Genomic DNA, 18212 nt, shown 5'->3' with positions numbered 1-18212 from the left:
CATACTCTTTTCATCAGGAACGTCTTGTTTAGTGAAGCGAGCAAGTTTCTGAAACTGGATATTGTATTGGTACACGGACATGCTGCCTTGCTTGAGATTGCGGAAATCCACATGCTTGCTCTCAGCCACACTTGGTGGAATGTGATGAGCTTTGAAGTCTCGGAGGAAATCATCCCAGGTAATCACATGACCTCCTCTGGAAACTCTGTATTGTTGATACCACTCAGCAGCTTGGTCCTTGAGTTGAAACGAAGCAAACTTGACAAAGTCCTCAGGCCTGACATTGCTACATTCAAAATGCTTGTAGATGTCCACGAGCCAGTCGTCGGCGTCTGTGGCCTCGACACAGTTGCTGAAGGACTTCGGCTGGTTTGCGAGGAACTGGTTGAGGGTAGGAAACTACGGATCATTGTTGCCTTGGCCTTGATTTCCTTGGTTGCCTTGACCTTGGTTGTGCTCTTGCAAGAGTTGCAAAAGCATCTGAGTGTTGGCATTGGTGGCTGCCATGACAGCTTTCCATGCCTCCGAAGGTGGTGGCGGAGGGTTCGACTAATTCCCATCATTGCGGTCCGGATTCTGACGCATTGGAGGAACCATCCTGAAGAGGGTGACATCCGTTAGAATCTTGAAAGACAGATATTCAAGCTGTATCAATGGATCAAAATTGCAACATATAGTATTTCAATAAACATTCGAACAAGGATGAACGAATGAATTCCAAAGTAAATCGTCACACGCCCATAAGGTTGAGAAGCCACTTAGATAAAGGTAGATGAATAAAGAAACAAGGTACGGATATGAACAAATAAGTGGTAAGGATTACCCAATCACAAACCAAATATCTGCGGGAAGAAAATACTAGAGCTACTTGAATTCCCACCTATAAAACTCCCAAAACTTTCATGTTATGCAATCAGGTGTTGGGGATACAGGGGAAGCATAATATCTGACCCAAAACTAACAATTCCTACATCCAGTTGTATCCATCCTTCAACACATAACCAAGAAACCTTCGGATATCATGTACCTCAACCTTCAAAAAGCATCTGTTATACGAGTTATGGCAATACTCCCAAATTCCTGCCCCAGTACTGGGTGGCATCAAGGTTATCTCACCAACAACTACATAAAAGAGATTTTCGATGTCGGCGAACTCAGGTATTCTAGAACTGCAATGATAAAATTGTGAGGACAACACCTCGGAGCTCCACTCCTCGGGACACTGCCACAAACCCTAAATGTTAGGAGGCACCAAGAACAATGTTCTCGTCACAAGAATATCAGAATGATTCCAAGATACTCGCGTGATCCTAAAAAAATTAGTGAAATTTGAGGAGAGAAGAGTAAAAACTTCTACGTCAGAAGGCCTCACCAGAGCGACGAAGGGACTGAGGAGTAAAAAGAATCCTACTCTCCGATATATATATATATAATCCTATGACTCAAAACATTTTGTTCTAGACTCAACAACGTCAGCGATTCAATCAAGCAGGGGGCTCCTAAGTTGGGGATGGCTCTGATTACCAACTTGTCACACCCATAATGCGGATATATCTCCCACGTGTCGGGGCATGACTTAGAGGCATAGCCGCATGGTAGGCCTGTCGCAAGAGGGGTAATCTTCACACATCCCATGTATTGAATAAGAGAGGGATAAAGAGTTGGCTTACAATCGCCACTTCACACAATACATAAATAATTCATACATCATCCAAAATATAATCAAAGGTCCGACTACGGAACCAAAATAAAGGAAGACAACCCCAAAAGTTAGATCCCCGATCGTCCCAACCGGGCTCTACTGATCACCCGGAAAAGAAACATAGTAACGGCCTGAATCCTCGTCGAACTCCCACTTGAGTTTGGTAGCATCACCTGCACTGGTATCCCCGGCACCTGCAACTGTTTGGAAGTATCTGTGAGTGACGAGGACTCAATAATATCACACCCGCGAGATCAAGACTATTTAAGCTTATGGGTAGGAGAAGGTAGTGAGGTGGAGCTGCAGCAAGCACTAAGCATATATGGTGGCTAACTTACGCAAATAAGAGCGAGAAGAGAAGCAACACAACGGTCGAGAAGCTAGAAGTGATCAAGAAGTGATCCTGAAACTACTTATGTTCAAGCATAACACAAGACCGTGTTCTCTTCCCGGACCCCGCCGAAAAGAGACCATCATGGCTAGACACGCGGTTGATTCATTTTCATTAAATTAAGTGTCAAGTTCTCTACAACCAGATATTAACAAATTCCCACCTGCCGCATAACCACGGGCACGACTCTCAAAAGTTTATACGTTGTAGGGGTGTCCCAACTTAGCCCACACAAGCTCCCATGGGCAACGAAAGATATTCCTTCTCCCGGGAAGACCCGATCAGTCTCGGAATCCCGGTTACAAGACATTTTGTCGTGGAATTGTCACGGCAGATGTCCTAGCGAAAGGACTTAGTCGTAGGGCCATCGCAACTAGGAAGCTTAAAGGGGTTAATCGGGACAAAGGACATGAGAGGTTTTATACTAGTTCGGCCCCTTACGATGAAGGTAAAAGCCTACGTCTAGTTGTGTTTGGAATTGCTGGGGTTTCGAAGACCAGGGAGCGAATATGCATGTCCTGGCTTCGAGTTGTTGTCTCTTGCCCTAAGCCGCCGCCGGGTCATCCCCTTATATACACGGGTTGATGCCTGGCAGCCTACAGAGTCCCGGCCGGCTTATAAAACGTGTCCGGCTCGGTGACTTCTTTTACATGCCTTTCTTTACAAGTCTTTCCTTACAATGGCAGTTTACAATATTGGGCCTTAAGCCACCTCTGGGCTTTAGGCCTTCTATAATTCTTAATAAACTATCGCCTTGAATGTTACTGGGCTTCTTTTGTAACCCGCCATTGGGGTTGACCCGGCCCCTCCTGGGTGGGTCATACCTGGTAGCTATATCCCCAACATTAGGCCCCAGGTTGACTTTGAACTTTGTTCTTTGTCAATCTTCAATACTTAGACGAAATCCATCTTCCTCTCTTCGCAGAAATTTTTGTAACCCGCCATGACGTCATCTCTTGAAAACACAAAAAACTATTATGACGTCATCTCTCAACAGATCTTTATCCTTTAATGCCTTTCGAGAATCGAGACGTTCGTTTAGTTGGATAATCATTATTTGGGTATTCCTCGATTTTCGTGCCCTCCTGTTCGCTTATCCCCTTATAAATAGGCATGCCCCGGTCTTTCTCATTCTTCTCTCTTCTTCGTCTTCTTCCTCTCGCAACCCCCGTTGCTACTCGAGCTCCGCCACTGTCAGAGAGCACCTCACCTCCGTCGACTTTGGTCGCTGCATCAACCGAAATCGATCCAGAGAATGGCGGAGACTCTCCGCGGAAGATTTGTGGTTATAAGCATTTCCCTTCTTGCTCCTCATATCTGCATTAGGGATTTCTAGGTTTCTGTGTGTTCTTCATAGTTCATCACAATTTCTTCGTAGTTCTTCCACTGCAGCCTCTTCTTGATCCAAAAAGAGATATATACTTGTGCGGTGGTTGTTTTGTGCCTACTCTTGATACTAGTAGATCCCTTTTCCCGGTATAAAGGCCTCATCAGGACTCACGAACTCATCTGTGCTAGACATTTAGGTCTAGAATATTTTCCATTTTGAATAGCCATTTGATCTAGAATAATATCAAGCAATTAGGAACTTGTTTGTCTCAACATTTAGCTGAATCTGTTTCTGGCGTTTCTCAAATATCTATAGTCATGGCGGCTTATTGCGCCCGCTTACTTTTCCTTATATGACATTAGCCCTTACTTAAGCCGCCATTACTCCTTTGTACCATCATCATTTAGGTTCACCATTATCATTGAATTGAACCGGCATGTTACTTTCTTTTCAGTTCGTCTTTTGAACATCATGCCGCCAAAAGCACTGAGTGTCTGCAACTGGGTTCCCTCAACAGTAACTGAGGATAATTTGAAGGAATTCTTCTCCATAGGATTTTTGCCAGGGAAGAATGTTATGTCTTACCGTGCACCTGACCCGGTTGAGGAACGGCCTAACCCAAAAGACGGTGAAGTTATTGTGTTCTCCGACCACATGAATCGAGGTTTTTCACCACCCGGCTCAAAGTTCTTCGGAGACGTTCTTCATTTCTTCAAACTCCACCCTCAAGATCTTGGTCCCAATTCCATATCCAATATCTGCAACTTCCAAGTTCTCTATGAAGTATATCTTCAAGAAGAACCGACTGTGGAACTCTTTAGAGAGTACTTTTATTTGAATCGCCAGAATGAGTGCACCAATGGCCCTAGCTTGGAACTTGGAGGTATCTCAATTCAGCGTCGACAGGGCACCGTCTTCCCCCTAATAGTCTTGTCGAGTCATCCCAAAGACTGGAATCAGACCTGGTTCTATTGTCAAGACACTTCACCAGCAAATGAGAAACCACTGCCGGGTTATCGCGCAGAGCATCTCTACTCCAAGTTTACGCTCCCTGACAAACTCATTGCCACCGAACGCAAGAAGCTTATTCCATCAATTAAAAGGATTAACGCCTTATTGGGGAACGACTTAACCGGGGTTGACTTGACTCGTTGTTGGGTCTCATGGCGGGTCATCCCTCTATGCCGTCGATCCAAATTGATGTATGAATATGGTGGTGGCCCAAATGACTCTCTTCATCACAGCTCCGTTCAACTTACTGAAGAAGATATTGTTTCAATGTCAACTCTTCTGGTGAACGACAAATATGAAGACTACAGTAAAGTCGGGTTAAACCCCTTCTGCAAACTTAACCCGACGATTGAGGTAAGAACCCCCTGACCTTTTTTCTCTTTGTATTTTTCTTAGCAGTTTTAAATACCTGCATGACCTTTTATCTTGTTTATTTACTTGTTTACAGGCTAAAACTTACTTCTGGAGAGCCAAATATGATCATGAAGCCACCAAGAAGGCTAGAGCCACCGCCATAACCGCCAAAAAGACGACCCGGAGATCCAAGAAGAAAAAGAGCATGGCTGAGGACCTGCTAAAGCTCGATGATTCTGAGTCGGAGGTAGCCTTGACTCCCTTGGCCAGTTTTTAAATAACTTTATTGACACTGATTATTGCCAGGACGACACTGGGGCCAGTCAGGCCGGAGAAGAAGAGGTAATTATTTCCACCGACTCAGACCATTTGCCGAGACAGAAACTTCGACTGGTAACCTGGAAAGTAAGGTTTTCGCACCCTTTGGCTTATTTGGACCCTCATTTTCTTTTGAAAAAGCAGCAACATGAGAGCCGTCGTCAAGCCCGGAACGATGATGAGCTGCCTTCTATTGTACAACGAACTCCTCAAAAACGCCAAAATGAGGTCTCTTTTATATTCCTCTTCGGCGTTCATTAATGAATCTATTCTCTTGTATTACTGACGTTATTTGCCCTTGGAAGGAGGTTTCTCGCTCTTCTGGCGACTCATCTCAGACGCAATTTCCGGCCTTCAAGACTGCCCCTGGGTAAGCAAAAAATCATATTTCCTCCATGTCTTTAAAAATTGCACCGTTGCACTAACTGTCTTATAAAATCTTTCTAAGTGGCCAAGCCAAGTCCAAGAAGGCCAAAGTGGTTAAACCGGTGGAAGACCCGTCAATTCTTGCACCTGAACCGGCTATGCCAACTTCTCCCCCTCAAACTGAAGCGCCAGAAGATCCGGCTGTGACGGCTCAATCGGACCCTCCTGAACCGTCAGCTGATGAGACCACTCTCAACCCGGCTATAACTGAACCATCTAGTTCAGCTAACCCACCGACAACCTCTGACACTGACGTCTTGATTACTGGTAGCCGGTTTGTTGAGCCAGGGAACCCCACCGTATTAGCTCGACACAGTGCTAAACAAGAAGCCTTAGAGAAGCAGAAAGTGAGGTTTGATGTCCCCCATTACACCCATCTCAATGTCAATGACGTGTTGTCCGGCTATCTCAGTCATGTGCACTCCAGCCGTGACTCGGAAATCGAGATGGTCAAGCAATTGCAGCTGAAGTATGAGGTATGCTCTTCCGGCTTACTTATATTCTGCTAGCCCCCAAGTCTTTAGATTATGGCAAACCTGAATGATCTGTAGACTTATGATATAGGCTAAAGCTTTCCCTTTAGATTTTTCTGAAGTCCAACATATTAGTATAAACTTCACCTGTAGTCCCCAAGGGCCGGTTCACTTGATCATAAATGAGCCGGTACTTAATTTCATAACTATCTTGTGCCAGTCCCAATAAATATAGTAATCCGGCTTAATCTTGAGAGACTTTCTAAATGTCATACATTAGCCCCAAGTGCCAAGTGTTGTTACTTTGTAAGGTACTTGGGACTTGAAATATATAAAATTCATAAGAAATTGTTTTAACAGACATTAGCCCCCAAGTGTCAAGTGGTATTGCAGTGCAAAGTACTTGAGACTTGAATCTTTATAACTTTTAGTTTAAGCCTTGATACACCTGTGTATGTTTTGTAGAATGCCCTATCTGAATTGAGCTCTCAATTAACTGATGCAAAGACCCGGCTGGCGGACCAAGAGGCAGAAATCAAATCTGCTGATTCTAAACTTCAATTGAGTCTTTCTCAGATGGAAAAATTGAAAACCAGCTTGATTGCCAAAAAGAAATCCTAGGCCGAAGAAAAGACGTTGCTTATACAATGCGCTGAAAAAGCTGAAACTACTCTTGAAGAGGTTACCACAAAGCTCACCGGCTTAAAGAATTGGGTGTCTCAAATGGTTTCCGCCATCTTTGGTAAGTCATCTGTACTGATCTTCTGTACCTTCTTTTGACCCGGAACATAAACCACTTGTTGACTCTTTGCTTAAAAAATATGTGCAGGCCCGCGAAGCAAAAATCTAAGCCAAGATAATGTGAGTAAACTGAAGGCGGTCTATACCTTAGTGGAATAGCTGTACACTGGCGCTCAACGAGCACTTGCTGCTATCTCTCCTGCCAACCAAGGACCCAACCGGCTCAGTGATGTCTTCAAAAAATTGTCAATCTTACCCGCCAGGTTTCAAGAAGTCAAACGATCATGTGCCAGAGCCGAAGCCTTGACTGCCCTGAGCCACTCCAAAGCCTGGGTGCCAGATCTAGACCCGACGGACGTAGCCATGGGGTACCCTACCGTGAAGGAAGACGGGTCACTGTTTGAGCAGGATGACTTCGTTACTTGCGTGAGGGAAGTTCGACCTCAGGCTACCATTCTTGGAGACGAGACCAACATTGACAAATATCAGTCGGGTTTTGAGTTGGAGAATAAGATGATGGCGACTCCCTCTTACAAGGTGACAGACCTAATCCCGCCGGTTCGTCAACATACGTTTGCTCCAGAAGTTGATTCGGCTGGCCTGATTGATGATGAATCAGAGTTCATTGCCATGAACGGCTTTGACTGGTCCAATCCCAGCTTCCAATTAACAGAAGGAAGTGAACCGGTGAGGGAAGAGTGAGAACTATCCTTGTGGGCTCTTTAAAGCCTTGTAATAGATTTAGCTTGAAACAACTGCATATTTTGCCTATGCCATCGTGCATAAGATGATGTGTGTGACTCTTTGCTTCCTGATGTCAATATATATGTCACATTTATGGTTATCTCTGTAACATTTCAGCTCTGTTCCTATAGAAAAGGAAAAAACTGGCTTGGTGGTTTAGCACTGAACGGGTCAGAGTACCCGGTACATGACCAATGGTTTTATCATAGTAGAAAAAGAGAACCAGACATGAAAATAAACAAGGTTGAAACAACCTTTGATTAACAGAAAAAGAAACTGTTCATAAATAACAGTCATACCTATATCTTTTGTATCTGGACCACCGGTTTATATGACCCGGGTAATGAGGTTGATGATCCAATCCCTTTTTTTGAGACGTCATTGCTTCTTCATGCCTGATCACCATTGTGCCTTGGCGGCTTATTGTCAAATAGTCAAGCTGGTGAAAAGACCGCGCTGATCGTTTAAAATTGAGACAATAAAAGACCAATAAGGCAAAAATAACAGTTTCTAAACAATATAAATTAACCTTGTAACTGAAAATTGGGGGTTTCTGATTCGAATACGATCAGTAAACCGGAGCAAAGGGGTTAAGCTAAGATTCGAATACGATCATATAGCCCCCAGTGGCTTTGGTGTTGCGCCGATCAAAAGGGTACCGACGGCTATGTTCTCTTTGGTTCGAATACGACCTATGTTTGAACAGGAAGCCCCCAAATGACCTTGAGAGGTTTTTAACGACCCTGATTCGAATACGATCCAAGTCGGACCCAAAAGGGGTTAGGCTATGATTCGGATACGATCAAGAAGCCCCCTAATGAGTTTGGCTTTGAGCCGATCAAAAGGGTTATGACAGCTATGTTCTCTTTGGTTCGAATACGACCTATGTTTGAATAGAAAGCCCCCAAGTGATCATGAGGTTTACATCTAGAATCAAATATGATCATAAGCCGAACCAAAAAGGTTAAACTTGATTCAGATATGATCAGCTCCTTAATAGTCATTTAAATAGGAAAAAAGAGTAAAGATATATAATCTTTGAAAACGAAAAGGATAGAGGTCCTGCTTTATTACTTATCATATTATATACAACGTCAAAGTATGTACATGATGAGAGCCAGTGGCTCAGGTGTAGTATGGCCAAAGTTGAGCAACATTCCACGGCTGGCGGGTCTCCTCCTCCGACTTACGTGAGTCTTCGTGTTCTCGGACGTCGATGAGGTAATATGACTCATTGTTTAAATTCTTGATGACCACAAAGGGTCCTTCATAAGGTGGGGATAGCTTGTGTGCATCTGATAGATCCTGGATGAGCCGGAGCACCAGGTCACCTTCTTGAAAAGTCCTGGACTTAACTCGGCGGCTGTGGTAACGGCGCAAGTCCTGTTGATAAATTGCTGATTGAGCCGCTGCTAAGTCTCTCTCCTCATCTAACAAGTCAAGTGCATCCTGTCGGGCTTGTTCGTTATTAGCTTCAACGTAAGCCGCCACACGAGGCGAGTCATGACGGACATCGCTAGGCAGCACCGCTTCCGCTCCATAAACCATGAAGAAAGGTGTATAACCTGTAGACCTGTTAGGACTGGTGTTGATACTCCACAGCACTGAGGGTAACTCCTCTACCCAACAACCCAGCATCCGTTGTAAGGGAACCATAAGCCGGGGCTTGAGACCTTTTAAGATTTCCTGATTTGCTCTCTCAGCCTGACCATTGGATTGGGGGTGAGCTACAGAAGAAACATCAAGCTGGATATGCTCACGTTGACAAAACTCCTACATAGCCCCTTGGGACAAATTAGTGCCATTGTCAGTGATAATACTGTGTGGAAAACCAAAGCGAAAAATCACCTTTTTCATGAACTGAACCGCCGTGGCTGCATCACACTTACTCACTGGCTCTACCTCCACCCATTTTGTGAATTTGTCAACTGCCACTAAAAGATGTGTCTTTTTATCCTTGGACCTTTTGAAAGGTCCAACCATGTCAAGCCCCCAGACTGCAAACGGCCAAGTGATTAGAATCATCTGCAATTCCTAAGCCGGCACATGCGCTCGTCGTGCAAATTTTTGACATCCATCACATCTACTGACCAGATCTTCTGCATCAGCGTGAGCCGTCAACCAGAAAAAACCATGACGAAAAGCTTTGGCCACAAGAGATTTTAACCCGGCGTGATGACCACAATCCCCTTCATGCATCTCATGAAGTATTTCTTGGCCTTCTTCAGGAGAAACACACCGTTGAAATGCTCTAGTGATGCTGTGATGGTATAACTCTCCATCAGAAATCGTCATTGAGTTGGACCATCGGGTTATCTGTCGGGCCAGGGTCTCATCCTCTGGCAACTCACCCCGGGTCATGTAAGCCAAGAACGGTATTGTCCAATCTGGGATGACGTGAAGAGCCGCCACCAACTGTGCCTTCGGGTCAGGAACGGCCAAATCTTCCTCTGTAGGTAACTTAACAGACGGGTTATGCAAAACATCCAAAAAGGTGTTAGGTGGCACCGGCTTACGTTGGGATCCCAACCGGCTTAAGGCATCAGCCGCTTCATTCTTTCTACGGTCAATGTGTTCCACTTGATAACCTTTAAAATGTCCTGCAACAGCGTCGACCTCACGGCGATAAGCCGCCATGAGAGGATCCTTGGGATCCCACTTGCCTGATACGTGTTGAGCCACCAAATCTGATTCGCCAAGGCACCGGACCCGGCTCAGACTCATTTCTTTAGCCATTTGAAGACCATGGAGCAAGGCTTCATATTCTGCTACGTTGTTAGTATGAGGAAACATCAATCGCAACACATAAAAAAATTTGTCACCTCAAGGGGAAGTTAACACAACTCCAGCCCCCGAGCCTTCCAACTGTCTGGACCCATCACAGTGAATCGTCCAATATGTGTTGTCTGGTTTCTATTCTCGCATCTGCATCTCTATCCAGTCATTAATAAAGTCAACCAGCGCTTGAGATTTGATCGCAGTACATGGTACATACTTCAACCCATGAGACCCAAGTTCAATGGCCCACTTGGCGACTCGTCCAGTAGCTTCTCTATTTTGAATGATGTCTCCCAAAGGAGCAGAGCTAACCACAGTGATTGGGTGACCTTGAAATTAATGTTTGAGCTTCCGGCTTGCCATGAATACCCCATAAACGAGCTTCTGCCAATGTGGATATCTTTGTTTAGATTCAATCAACACCTCACTGGCGTAGTAAACCGGCCGTTGGACCGGATGTTCCTTGCCAGCCTCCTTGCGTTCCACCACAATCGCCACACTAACAGCTCGTGAGTTAGCGGCTACATATAACAATAGCGGTTCTTTCTCAACTGGAGCAGCAAGAACCGGCGGCTCAGCAAGCTGTTTCTTCAGATCCTCAAAGGCAGAATTTGCAGCTTCACTCCAAACAAAGTCATCCCTCTTTTTCATCATCTGATACAAAGGCATCGCCTTCTCCCCTAACTGGCTTATGAACCGGCTCAGAGCGGTAACACGACCCGCCAGACGTTGAACATCATTGATGCATGCTGGTTTGGCCAGGGATGTGATTGCCTTAATTTTCTTCGGTTAGCTTCAATACCTCGGTTGGACACCAAAAAACCCAAGAGTTTGCCAGCTGGGACTCCAAAAACACATTTGGTCGGGTTAAGCATCATCTTGTAGACCCGGAGGTTATCAAAGGTCTCCTTCAGATCTGTTACCAAGGTTTCCTCTTTTCTGGACTTCACCACTATATCATCCACATAAGAATGAACATTATGCCCAATCTGATTGTGAAGGCAATTCTGCACACACCGTTGATAAGTCGCCTGGGCACTCTTAAGCCCAAAAGGCATAGACACATAGCAGAAGGCTCCAAACGGAGTGATGAAAGCTGTCTTCTCCTAGTCCTTGACTGCCATCTTGATCTAATGATAACCTGAATAAGCATCCAGAAAACTCAAATGCTCACAAGCCGCCGTAGCATCAATGATCTGATCAATACGAGGGAGAGCAAAAGGGTCAGCTGGACAAGCTTTGTTTAAATCGGTGTAATCCACACGCATACGCCAGGTGTCGTTCTTCTTGAGTACAAGCACCGGGTTAGCCAACCACTATGGGTGAAAAACTTCCACAATGAACCCGGCCGCCAAGAGCCGGACCACCTCTTCTCCAATGGCTTTGCGCCTTTCCTCGTTAAACCGTCGGAGAAACTGCCTGACCAGCTTAAACTTCGGATCAATATTAAGAGTGTGCTCAGCGAGTTCTCTCGGGACACCCGGCATGTCAGAAGGTTTCCATGCAAAGATGTCTCGGTTCTCACGGATGAACTTGATGAGCGCGGTTTCCTATTTTGGATCCAAGTTGGCACTGATGATGAACTGCTTGGATGAGTCGACAGGCACAAAATCAACTATTTTGGTGTCATCAGCTGACTTGAATTTCAACACCGGTTCATGCTTCGTTGTTGGCTTTTTTTAAAGACGTGAGGTCTGTCGGGTCAACATTATCTTTATAAAACTTTAACTCCTCTGTTGCACAAATAGACTCAGCATAAGCGGCATCTCCTTCTTCACACTCGAGGGCTATTTTCTGGCTTCCGTGTACTGTAATGGTGCCTTTATAACCCGACATCTTGAGATGCAGATATACATAACACGGCCGAGCCATGAACTTGGCGTAAGCCGGCCGTCCAAACAGAGCATGATATGGGCTTTTGATCTTAACCACCTCAAAAGTTAACTTCTCAGCCCTGGAATCATATTCATCCCCAAAGGCTACTTCCAGTTCAATCTTACCAATTGGGTATGCCGACTTGCCAGGTACAACACTGTGAAAAACAGTGTTGGATTGCTTAAGACTCTTATCAGTCAATCCCATCCGATGGAATGTCTCATAGTAAAGGATGTTGATGCTACTGCCTCCATCCATGAGCACTTTAGTGAATTTATATCCACCAACCTGGGGTGCCACTACCAAGGCTAAGGGACACGGATTATAAACCCGGGGAGGATGATCTTCTCTGCTCCACACAATAGGCTATTCTGACCACCTTAAATAACGTGGAATCGCCGGCTCAACGGCATTGACAGCCCTCTTATGAAGCTTCTGGTCCCTCTTGCATAAACTAGTGGTAAATACATGGTATTGCCCACTATTCAACTGTTTTGGGTTGCTCTGATATCCTGACTATTGCTGCTAATTACCTTGGCCGGGTTGTGGATTATAACCTCCCTGGTTACCCGTATGGCCTTGACCGTGAAAACCGCCTCCACCTGAACCGACGCCCGGCCCATGAAAGCCGCCTTCGCCTGAACCGCTGCCAGGCCCGTGACTTCCATCAAATGTGTTTGAATTTTTAAATGCCTTCATGATTGTACAGTCCTTCCACAAATGGATGGATGGCTTCTCCCGGGTGTCGTGTCTTGGGCAAGGTTCATTCAATAGTTGCTCGAGGGTGGGACCTGACCCGCCTGACCGAGGGGGTTGCCTGCCCTTGCGCCGTTGATTGTTTCCCTGTGCATTGGTGTTAGCCACAAATTCATCAACCTTACGTTTATTACCTCCTTGATTTGCCGGGTTATGCTAGTGACCCTTGCCTTTGCCGTTCTTCTTTCCCTTCCCTATTTTTCTTCATGAGACACAGGATCCTTGGTATTGTCAGAGTCAGCATACTTGACCAGAGCCTCCATCAACTAGCCCATGGCATTGCAGTCACGCTTGAGCCGCCCCAGCTTCTGCTTCAGAGGTTCAAAATGGCATTTTTTTTCTCCAACATTAAGACTGCCGAGCCAGCATCCATCTTATCAGATGAATGTATTATCTCCTTGACCAGGCGCACCCAATGGGTTGTGGACTCCCCTTCCTCTTGCTTACAATTAGTCAGGTCCATGATTGACATAGGTTGCTTACATGTGTCTTTGAAGTTCTGAATGAACCGGGCCTTCAACTCCGCCCATGAGCCGATGGAATTGGGTGGAAACCCTTTCAACCAAGTGCAAGTCGTTCCATCCAACATCATGGTGAAGTACTTAGCCATTGTTGCATCGCTGACCTCCAACAGCTCCATTTCTATCTCGTAAATCTCAATCCATGCCCCAGGCTGCAAATCGACCGTGTAGTTAGGCACTTTACGAGGCCCCTTGAAGTCTTTTGGTAAGCGCTCATTACGTATAGCCGTCACCAGGCAAGGAACACCTCCTATTATTGTGGCTACTCCTACCTCAACAGAGGTTGCTGAATAAGCCGGAAAAGTTTGATGAGCCGCCTGCTCAGCTGCCAATTGAACCGCCCGCTCAGCCTCTTGTCGGATCCTCTCCTGATCCGCTAAGTTAAGGGCTCCAGCCTGCACCGGCTCATGCCTGCGCGGTTGGTTACGGCATTGAGCGTTGCTTGACATATCAGCTGAGTCCATATGCCTGCTATAGCTCGGGCTCCGGCTCCGGCGAGGGGTTGAATGGATTCTGTCTCTACTGTAAGAGTATGCATCCTGCTGCACCAGAGTCGTCTGAAGATGTTCTCTCACCCTTCGTGTTTCAATTGCTGTCAGAGAGTCGCCTTCCATTGGGAGAGCCGCCAAACGAGCCGACGCAGCAATGAGGTTTTCCAAAGTATAGGAGAAGTGACCTGGTGGTGTTGGCGCATAATGAGGCGGAGCAGTATACATACGAGGTGGTTCCATGGCCCGCGGCTAGCTCCGGGTGTCGTGATCCGATTTGCCTCCGGCGGGTTACTTGGACCGGCCCCGGGTGTATGGAAAAGGTTCCTAGGAACGAGCGTCATAGGTAGACGTGATTGAGTTTTCTGATGCCTTCTTCTCATGACCTCATTTGACGCGTTCAGATCCACCGAGAGTCGGAAAGTCTCCGCTTGAAGCTGCTGAGCACGAGCGTCCAAAGCCGCCCGCTTCGCGGCCATCCTGACCTCTTTTGCTGCTAAATTTTCCTTGGCCTATGCCATCTCTTCGTGTACCCGTGCCACTTCCGCGTCATGCTGAGCTTTATCCGCCGGCTCTACCACGACAGTCAACAGAGTCGTCAGCTTATCCATAAGGTCCATTAGCATCTGAGCCGGGGGCGCGCGGGGTCTCCTGACCCGGCCGCTGCCAGCCCGGTGGTTGTTGCTGCTGCAACCGTGGAGTTCTGCCCGGGCTGAGTGCCTGCCATGAAGACTCCGGCTCGATTCAGCAGCTCAAAGGGGTCCGGAATACTGCTGCCATCAGAACAGCCCCCAAGCATGCCATCCTGCAGCTGATACAAAGAATCCATCTCAACTGTTGATGACATAGCATCAGAACAGATGGCCGTCTCACCGCCATCTACTGATCCTTTTGAGTATTCACCTCCATGGATGCAACCCACAAAGGCACGCTTTACGGCGGGTCGGGCCGGGACGGGCCTCGCGCGCTGAGCCATCTTTATGATGTTGGTGCAGACGTCTGGCTCAGGGCCCAATTCGCTAATCCGACCAATGAAGACATGAATCTCGCTGAAGGGGACCCGGAACCCATACTCAATTAAGCCGGCCTCGGGGCCCCAACCTACGTCGTCGATGTAGAGCTTGCCGCAACGACTCTTGGTCATCCGGCCCACAACGTATCCCTTGAGCCCTTCGAAGTTGCCCTTCAAGAACTCAAATCCACCGTGCGCTGGCCCCACGGTGGGCGCCAACAGTCGTGGAATTGTCACGGCAGATGTCCTAGCGGAAGGACTTAGTCGTAGGGCCATCGCAACTAGGAAGCTTAAAGGGGTTAATCGGGACAAAGGACACGAGAGGTTTTATACTAGTTCGGCCCCTTACGATGAAGGTAAACGCCTACATCTAGTTGTGTTTGGAATTGTTGGGGTTTCGAAGACCAGGGAGCGAATATGCCTATCCTGGCTTCGAGTTGTTGTCTCTTGCCCTAAGCCGCCGCCGGGTCATCCCCTTATATACACGGGTTGACGCCTGGCGGCCTACAGAGTCCCGGTCGGCTTATAAAACGTGTACGGCTCGGTGACTTCTTTTACATGCCTTTCTTTACAAGTCTTTCCTTACAATGGCGGTTTACAATATTGGGCCTTATGCCGCCTCTGGGCTTTAGGCCTTCTATAATTCTTAATAAACTATCGCCTTGAATGTTACTGGGCTTCTTTTGTAACCCACCATTGGGGTTGACCCGGCCCCTCCTGGGCGGGTCATACCTGGTAGCTATATCCCCAACATATTTCGACAATGGTAAAACAAGACCAGCAAAGCCGCCAGATGTGCGGCAAATCCCGATAGGAGTCGCACGTATCTCGTTCTCAGGGCACACCGGATGGGTCAAGCTACGAGTAAAACCAGCCCTCAAGTTGCCCCGAGGTGGCCCCGTAGGTTGCCCAGTTCAGACCAACACTCAGAGGAGCACTGGCCCGGGGGGGTTTAAAAATAAAGATGACCCTTGAGTCTGCAGAACCCAAGGGAAAGGTATATGGTGGTAGGTAGGAAAATGGTAAAACCAAGGTTGGGCCTTGCTGGAGGAGTTTTATTCAAAGCGAACTGTCAAGGGGTTCCCATAACACCCAATCGCGTAAGGAACGCAAAATCAGGGAACATAACACCGGTATGACGGAAACTAAGGTGGCAGGAGTGGAACAAAACACCAGGCATAAGGCCGAGCCTTCCACCCTTTACCAAGTATATAGATGCATTAAAGTAAATAAGAGATAATAATGATATCCCAACAATATCCATGTTCCAACATGGAACAAACTTCAACTTCACCTGCAACTAGCAACGCTATAAGAGGGGCTGAGCAAAAGCGGTAACATAGCCAAACAATGGTTTGCTAGGAAGGTGGGTTAGAGGTTTGACATGGCAATATGAGAGGCATGATATAGAAAGTGGTAGGTAGCGCGACATAGCGATAGAACGAACAACTAGCAAAGCAAAGATAGAAGTGATTTCGAGGGTATGGTCATCTTGCCTACAAAGTTCTCAGAGTTGTCGAAAACTTGATCCTCGTTAGTGTACTCAACAGGTTCCTCATTCATGTACTCATCTCCCGGCTCTACCCAAAGCAAGAACACAAGCAATGGAACAACAATCAATCACGGTGCAATGCACAAGCAACATGATGCAATACATGGCATGATATGCAAGATATGATATGCAATGCATATGCGAGCTCCGGAAGGGAAAGAGTAATCAAGGCGTCAACTTGGCAAACCAAGTATGCCGCTGGAAAGATGAGATGATTTCGGTTGAAATCGATATAAAGATCACCGTAAACGGATGCACGGTTTGCAAATGGCAAGCAAAACAAAAATGACGCAAAACTGCGATTAACAGCATGATGGCACTTAGAATGCAACAAAAAACTAAGCTACTGCACTCCAACATAACAACAAAGCATATGGTAGTGATGTACATGAGATGCTTGACAAAACATGAACACTGAGCTACGGCTAAAACACACCAAAACAGGTTCAAACAAGCATGGCAAAAGTGCAAAAGATATCAGCTTCACAGACTTAGTGAAAATACTAACATGTCAAAAATAACATCAGAAAGCAATGTTTAGAGCAAGCAAACGACATGCTACAGGAACATATCATAGCAAAAAAAGGCATGTCATGATTATACTAAAAGCATAGAACAAAAGTCCCTTACTGAACATGAGACAAAAAGGCAAAGAAAATATGATGGCACCGATGTGAACATAGCAAGTTTTATTAACAGTTTCAGACTTGGCAGAAAAACAAAGCATGGCATAAACAGATTTACGATAGCAACCTTGCGAGCTCATGCCACTCACCACAAAGCATCAAATGACAACATAAGCATACCAATAGCAAGATGACATTTTCACGAAGCTAACCATGGCAAGATCAAGTACATAGGATGCATGGATCACTAGCAACAACCATGGCAATACTGATTAACATGTTAACATTCTGCCAGGAACATTTTATAGCAAAAGTAGGGTAAGAAACAGACATGCTAGGGCACTTCATAATTGCAAACAGGGGCATGAATGGATAGAGCATAACCACATGTTCAAAACATACTTACTGAAGTATCTCAAAATAAGCATGGATCTCACTGTAGTATCAAGTTTACATGGCATCGAAATAACAGTAGGAAAAAGACAGCAAAATCGTAGGTCCCTGAAAACAGCAACATCACGGAGCCTAGTTTGCATGCTTGTGCTAGTCACCACCTATATCACAAAAATACAAGGCTTGCACCTATTTAAAGATGGCATGTTTTAGTTCAAAACTCATGTAGACCTGATGCCCATATGATGCACACATCAAATGCAACAAAAATGACAAATCACCATGATCTGATAAGTACCAGTAGCTAACATTTTATAGCACTCTTGCATCAATGAAAATGGCATCATAATGGAAAGTAACATGCATGGAAATGCTTTTAACATGAAGATCTCAATGAGGCGAACAATTTGACATATCATATGCATGATTTGGAGCCACGGTCATTGAGATATGGCAGGTCAAAGTAGGCATAAAAATATTTGGGAGTACTCGGAACTTGGTGCAAAATCACCTCCGGATCTAGGGTTGCCTTGCACGGAAAACAAGGCAGGGCAGATCTGGCCGGATCCTCACCGGAGAGGGCTGGTGTGGCGGTCGGAGCTTGATGGAGCGGGGCCGGAGCTTGGGGAGGAGGAGGCCGGCGACGAGGAGTGGGGTTGGTGGCGCGGGGACGACGGTGGTAGGTGTGGATGGCGGCGGCCGGCGGCGGAGCGGCTCGGCG

Source organism: Triticum dicoccoides, chromosome 3A (assembly GCF_002162155.2).
Source record: "Triticum dicoccoides isolate Atlit2015 ecotype Zavitan chromosome 3A, WEW_v2.0, whole genome shotgun sequence".
NCBI lineage: Eukaryota > Viridiplantae > Streptophyta > Magnoliopsida > Poales > Poaceae > Triticum > Triticum dicoccoides.
This window is presented reverse-complemented; position numbering follows the sequence as displayed.